The sequence below is a fragment of the Topomyia yanbarensis genome, chromosome 2, assembly GCF_030247195.1.
Source record: "Topomyia yanbarensis strain Yona2022 chromosome 2, ASM3024719v1, whole genome shotgun sequence".
NCBI lineage: Eukaryota > Metazoa > Arthropoda > Insecta > Diptera > Culicidae > Topomyia > Topomyia yanbarensis.
The window spans coordinates 101,162,122-101,169,917 of NC_080671.1; the positions used below are offsets into that span (position 1 = coordinate 101,162,122).

Genomic DNA, 7,796 nt, shown 5'->3' on the forward strand with positions numbered 1-7,796 from the left:
AGTGGGCACAAAATTTCGTTTAGTTTCGATAGTTTGTCAATAGTTGAAATAGATAGGTACACAAACATTTACCGCAAAGCAACGAGCTGAGTTAATTGGCATATGAGATTAAACCCCTTGCGGGCATCAAAAATGGGTTTCATAGTTGAAGTCAAATCTAATACTATCTTTTATATAAAACATCAAACAAATTTAGAGAAGTGCGCAAGATCCCCTTGCTGTTATTTGCAATGTACGCTACATGTACAAATATTGTATGAACCCGTTGAAACGAATCCAATTATTTTCAGGATGAAATATTGACTCGCTGTGTGATCTGGCCACGGGAAAGCAATAATAGTACAATCCATAGTCTGTAGCACTGTACGTCCTCGCTGTCAGATTCATTGTTCGCACTCGAACCACCTGAGCAAGAAAAAATAACAATGTTCCGACCGAAAACAATAACCCGCTATCTGACGGAACATTTTGTAATCATGTACACTTATCAATAAATAATGCGTTCTTCGTTTTGGTACACTACACCCTACTTGTTACTACACCCTACAGTTGTACGCCGAAACCGAAGTAACTCTAATCTAATCGCATACGCCTTTTTTCTCCAACTTGTTATCTTCCCAGGCGGTGGCGACAAGTTCGCTCGAGGTTGTGAGCTGCGCGATGTCTTCACTGATAACACCTTTTCAATAGACAAGTGTTCCAAGAAAGTCACCCTGATAAACCGACACCGACCAGCCACTCGGTTTCATACGCGAAATGGAAAAACTGGCCAATATCACTGGAACACCCCGGGAACATCAACTCACCCGACAGGTCGCCTACTTGATGAGCCTCTTAATTATCCTCCGTTAGTCGCCTACTGCTGCGTCACCTACTCTAAATGAAACTTACACTCTATATCCGGTAAGGTGCGGCGGAAATTAATTCCTATTAATGTAATTGCAAATTTGAGACCACCACAGCACGAGACACTCATTCACACACTTGATTATTATTTTTGCATTCCATCATCGACAGAGATAGGCACCATTATTCGACGATATTGAATTTATCTATTTCTTCTCACTTGTTTCTTCTTTCCGGTACCATTCAGTGGCGTGACTATTACAAGATCAACACATGACACCCCCAAAAAACCGCGTGATTCCAGTCGCCCATTAACATTTAGTACGGCCTCCCACTTCCTCCATATAAACGGGTGCACCAAATCAAACTCTCTGTCAAAACACTACCAACCAAATTCCACCCCCCAGAATTTCATTCATATCTTTCACAGCGACGCTCACTAGCGAATAAAATACACAAACACTTGCCACGCGATGAAAAAGGACCCAGCTTTGGCACCAGTTCCGCCGAGTTAACACGATTCTTGCAACCCGTTCTATCATACACTGCCCAGTTCTGGCGAGCACGTCCAACAGGTCCGGCTGATGGCGTGCGACTGGTGTGTGCTAACCGGCACTTCCTTGATGTTTGCTCGACTATCGAAACGGCTTGCAATCATCGCTATTTCCATCATCCGAAGCATCATCATCATCATCACAATCGTCATCGACGTCCTGGTCGTGTGCGGTATCGTTATTATCGTCACCGCCGCCGTCGTCATCGTCGGCGGTGCCTACGTCGTCGTTCTCGAAACGGCCTTTGACCGGAACAGTTTAACGTGGATCAACCCATTAGCGAACGGTTTATTGGAAAATTGTCGTTTCCATGTATTTTCCAATCGCTTTAAGATGGACAGCTCATCTTACTTCCGTTTAAATCGGATCGCCTAGGTGTTGCATATTATGCAAGAAGTATCATTGACCCGTTTCCCCCGCACTGCACTGGTGGACGAGGAGAACGAAGGAGCACATGTAAAATGCTTTCGAGTTGGCTTGTTTAAGCGCGATTCAGACGATACATCAGCTTCCGTCAACGTCAACGGAACGTCACCGTTCCGTCAGGATAAGTTAAATACTTTTCTCTTGCGTCCGTTCACACATGCCGTACGTCAAAACGTTCCGTGCCGTTGATGTTGTGTGTGAATGCCTCCATTTAACTGCATGTAACTTATCCTGACGGAACGGTGACGTTCCGTTGACGTTGACGGAAGGTGATGTATCGTCTGAATCGTCCTTTATGATAACACGGTGCTACAGTGATTTGTACTGTTCGTGTGACCTGATCTCCTTTAAATTTTCTTTTAAATTCGCTTATTTGAGACGGCTCATAGCAGTAGCTTAATGGAGCCGTGGTCTTTTTATATGTTTACAGTATGTGAAATATTAAAATTAAAAAAAATTATCCGTTGGATCGTGTGCGCAACTTTTTATTGCGAGCGTGGACCTTAATTCGCGGGGGCGTAACAGTTGTCTGCTTGCATCCTGCTTCAGAGGGGTTATTTAATTCTCTTATTTTTCACGTCCAGGTCTTCATCGCTGAAGCCGGCTTGGTGTCCCCGTGATCAGATGTTCTTTACAGGGGCGGCGAAATACTTTACGCCCGAGTGGGTAGAAAGCATAGGGTGAGGGGTCCATTAGTAAGGATTGTTTCCCTTTTCGCAATGCACACACACAAAAATAATGAAATTTAAACGACATGTAAATCAATACGAATGTAAACATACAACGATTGAATCAAAAATTCGATTGAAAATTGCGTTGAAATCAATTGGAGCATCAAACAGCATACAATTTTACACTCTCATTCGTGTAATATTACATGTCATTCATTTTACAGTAGTATTCGAGTAAAAATACATTGAAGTGCATTGGTTTTCCGTTTAAAGAAACTGTAATTTTCAATCCACGTGTAAAATTATAATAAAATTCGTTGAAGAAAGCACGACAAGTCGTGTGTATTTGTGGTAGAACTTCATTTTACATTTATATTCATTCTCCAAATATGTACATGAAAATAAACTTAAAATTACAAAATATTTTTTTCTGTGCACGCTTACATTACATTCACATTAAATCACGTTCGTTTATGCAAATGGAATTGTGGTCATCGATGTTTACAAATGTGTGTAGTGCGAGATACATGCGTTGCGCATCTAAATTTTTTGAAATGGTTCAAAATTTCGAGTGGGTAATTACCCACTCGGTTATTTTCGAGTGGGTAGTACTACCCATACTACCCACGCTTTCCGCCGGCCCTGGTTCTTTAGCTTACCTTCCGTGGCGATGTTACTTACAATTGATTTTGGGATGCTGGATGCTTCTTTTGCGGTTGTCATTATGGTCTGAACAACTGCCACAAAATTGACCACCGGTTGTGGTTCAGGCATTGGTATTGAAAACTCGGTTTTGAATTGGTTTGCCGTAGACGAGTTGGTGATCAGTTGAGATGTATTCTTCTCTGCATCTTCCGTGCAAGGTGGTCCATAATGTGCTTTCTTATTACAATACTTGTTTGAAGCAGTTGGCCCCTCATGGGTAGGTAGGCAACAGGTCTTTCGACCCGCATCCTCACTACAAAAACGCCGTTAGGAGTTCACCGAAAAGAAGTTTCTCTAAGTTTTAGTTGTAACGGACTGGAGGGGAGGCTCAGGAGGGCTACGAAGTGATAGGTCATGTAGCATTACATCTATATAGTCGTTTTCTATTTACACGAGAATCTTGATCCCAATGTTGTCATTTTCAACCACGTGTTTTAAATTTTTCTGCAAAACGAAACGCTCGGGTTGCACTAACGTGTTGAATGATATTAATACTGCATTGCGAAGATGATGATACTGAAGATACGCAACTTCCACAAGCGTAAGCTGCATTTTCATCTTCAAAAGATATTCCACTTTACAAAAACTCGGTCGAATTGAACAAAGTTTTAAGTCAACGACCGCGGCGTTGGACCGAGGTAGAGCTTTGTTCTCGAGACTGCACATTAGATCGAGTGGCAACACTGGTTCGAATGTAGGTCTAACTACGGCAGAAGTAGAAAGTAGACACCTAGTATAGGTTGTAAATCTCTGCAAATGCAACACAGGACAAGGTTTGAGAAATTTTGTACACCCTCAAAAACTATATTTCCAAACGGCACTATAAAATTAGCTACACTCTCATTTTCAGCCGATCTCCAATTTTTTAATTGTTCCGGAAGGAAAAAAATGGGCTTCTAACGGTATGCTATGCTACGTTCTTTTTGGCAGAGCCGTCTTACGATCACTCGGGGCTCCTGGGCACTTTTGAACTGAGGGGATCCTATTATTGAACATCAGGCACGTAGCTAGAGGCAGGGCTGGGGGTCTAAAGCCCCCCTCCCGAAATGTTTTGAGAAAAAATTTAACAAAAAACATGAATAACCGCGACTTTTAACAATTTTTCAGCTCGTTTTGTGTGAGCAAATTATTGAGAAAAAGGTAAAGAATATTGCGGATTCCAACAACCAAAAACAATGGTCACGATTATTGGGGGAATTAATTATTAACTAAGCGGAACATTTTACAAGCATATTAAAACTATAAATAACTTGAGGGAGTGGTTCAATTTCATTAAGATTAGGGGGATTAATTAGGGCTATTTGGTTGTGGTACTGCTGGGCATTTCTTAACGAGATTATATATTAACTAAAACTAGAAAACATGAGGGCACATAAGTTTTGGGAAGATATTAAAGGAATAGCTGGGAGGGGTGAAGTCCTACATCTGTGTATCAGAGTCAGGGGAGAGAGGGAGGACAAGGCTGACAGGAGGGAAGATGCTAACTTTCAGTTTCCTGCATCGGGAATCAACAGTAAGGATTACAGATTCGGACGGGTGTATCATGTATTGGGACGCCGGGCGGTCTTTCTCGAGCCGGCAGGGGTTCCTCCAGACAATTTCGTAGTACGGCTCAGATGCGGAACGGCAACACACCGCGTTGCGCGTGTGATGTTGTGATGCAGGTCTCGTGTTAGTTGGGTCATTCGACAGAGATGTTTTGTGTCGTCTTGGAGTCGCATCAAACCATCTTTGGGGTACGGTAGGCGGAAGAGGGAATTTCTAAGAATGATAGGAAAAATAATAGTAACTGCCCCTATTATCTTTCCTATCATTCTTAGAAGTTCCCTGAATATTAATGGTTTTTAGGAAGGTGTATACGAGGGACATATAGAGGAGATCGCGGCTTGCCAGTACATCTCGAACCGGGACATTGGGTGATCTTCATCGGGCCCGAAGGCAATCAATCTAATCCAATCTGACAGAACAGTACTCGGCGCATGCCCAGACAATATGTTCGATATCGTGATAACCGTTGCTACAGGTGCAGATATCGCTATTTGTGAACCCAATACGTCGGAGATCAGCATCCAGCGCGTAGTGACTGGACATAAGCCGAGACATCACACTAATGAAATCCCGACCGACATCCATCCCCTTAAACCAAGGTTTCGTCGATATCTTAGGGATTATCGAATGTAGCCACCTTCCTAGTTCCCCATGAGTAATACTGAAAAATTCGCTGAAGCAAATTGGTCTTTCATATATGTTACCTTCTAAAGCGCCCGCCTTAGCTGAAGAGCCCGCTTCTTCATTACCTGGAATGGAGCAATGCGAACCCAAACTAAGGTAATCTTGTACGATCTGACAGACAAAGCACACAGGCTCTCCCAGATTTTCCCCTGAAAATATGGAATGTGCTTTCTAGGTTTCATTGAACGGAGAGCCTCGATTGAGCAAAGGCTATCCGAGACAATAAAATAATGATCAATAATCTCAAGGGTGTGCTGAATAACAGCAAGTTCTACGATGTATTGAATATACCGAAGCCAGTGGAGCCGTCGAGGCTTGACCCGTTGGTGTAAAACATCTTGTTGCAGTCGACTGCTCGAAATTTACTATGAAAGATGCTTGGGATCACTTGCGGACGTATGTGATCCGGGATTCCATGAATCTCGTCTTTCATGGATGTGTCGAAGAATACAGTTTAGTCTGAGCTTGAAGCGCGGTATCGAGAATCAAGCCAGCCAGGAACCCGTACTCTTCCTCCGGAGGAAGTTCTTGTGTCGACTCTACTTTTCCGGATATCGCGGACGCGTAGCTCTTCCAATCAATATTTCGTGCGAGGTCATACGAAACATTGATTGTATTCGGTGACACTGAACCGTTAGCAATATTAATTACGATTGGCAGATGGTCGCTGCCGTGGGGATCAGAGACTACCTTCCACATGCAATCTAACCGCAGCGATGTCGAGCAGAGGGACAGACCTAAGGCGCTCGGACGCGGTGGAGGGGCAGGAATCCGTGTCATTTCACCCGTGTTCAAAATGTTGAGTTGAAGTCACCTAAGACTAGCTTCGGTACGGGAAGGAGTTCCGCAATATCGCAAAGCCGTCGGTGGCTAACTGAGGCTCTAGTGGGATGTAGATGGAAGCAATGCAAAGGTCTTTGCCTTTAATTCTTGTTTGGCAAGCGACAACTTCAATACCTGGTGTCGAGGGGAGGTCAATTCGATTGAAAGAATAGCACTTTTTGATCCCCAAAAGTACTTCTCCGTAAGAGTCTTCTCGATCCAAGCGAATAATGTTAAAATCGTGGAAGTGTAGGTCTATTTCTGAAGTGAGCCATGTCTCGCATTTCAAGTTATTTAGTAAGAGTTTAAAGGAATCGATTTTCGGGACAATGCTTCTGCAATTCCACTGTAGAGCAAAGATAAAATCCTTGACCTCGTTCGATGAGTTAGCCATCGAAGGATACAATCGCTGAAAGGAGGGGCCATTTCGCAGTGAACTACATCAAGAATGTTTTACTGCGGGGAGAAAGCTTATCAAGATGCTTTTAAGGGGGTCAGAAATATTTAAAGCTGTAAGGATACGGTCCACAATGTTAGAGAAATTTATTAAGCCAGCGCTGTTTTCTTTCTCTGGCTGAGATATGGGAACACTTGGGGTTTTTGATGTTGCTGGAAATGCTGGGAACTCCTTTTCTGAGCTCAGGTTACTGAGACCGGGAGCGACTTGCTTCAGTTTTGCACCAGTACTTCCTTGAGTAGTTATTTTAGGGGGGGGGGGGGGGGCATGAAGGGACACAGAAGGAAATCCTCCTCCTTTTTCTATTGCTTCTAGGCACAGCAGTTCGATCCTGTGGCTTATCACAGTCGCCTTCGTCAGTAGATGTTCGTAGAGAGAGGTGACGTAGCTATCTTCGGCATTTCTGCAAAAGATCGTTTAGAGCGTCCCTGAAGGGAACGCTTAAGATTCTTCTCACGTTGTTTGTACGCGGGCATGTCGGGAGATCATGTGGGTTTCCCCCACAGAAGAGACACTTTTCGACATCCCTTCAACAGGAATCATCCGCATGATTCCCGCCGTCTTCCCACAACGAGTCTTATTGCTACAATGGGAGGCAGTGTGTCCCAATTGGGTCATTAAGCTATATATAGTTCTCCGTACCATTCGATAAATTTTAGGTCCAATATACATAGTACATTATTTGAAAAAAAAATTTCGTTGTAATACTTAAAAACAATTTTTTTGTTTTTTAAAATAAATTTTATGTAAACTTGGCAACCATACATAGGAAAACTGCGGTTGTTTACATCTGGCCTATCAAGACAACACCCAAAATGAAAAAAAAACTATATGCATTGTATGGTGTTTATGTCAAATAAAAATAACCCTGCGGGAAAACCTAGAAAACATGCATTATTTTTTCTGACAGGGTATCATTTGTCGTGAAATTCTATATGTCAAATGCTTCAGATAGTGTCAAATCCAGACTGTCAACATATTTCTTTATTTTAAATTTTAATATTATTTTCACGTTTTCTAAGTTGGAAAAAAACATTGTTGCAATCACGAAAATCAGCTTTATCGATGTTTGTAATAAAAAAG

General features: G+C 42.6%; 1 protein-coding gene across 1 annotated transcript in view; it reads right to left on the reverse strand.

Annotated features, from left to right (window-relative positions):
• The window catches only part of LOC131679013 (tyrosine-protein kinase Mer), a 424,032-nt gene extending 422,601 nt beyond the window's left edge, over positions 1–1,431 (reverse strand). The window contains exon 1 of the mRNA XM_058959521.1: positions 807–1,431. The gene's annotated coding sequence lies outside the window, so the exon portion shown is untranslated. The remainder of the gene's footprint in view (positions 1–806) is intronic.
• Between the last annotated feature and the right edge of the window lie 6,365 nt (positions 1,432–7,796).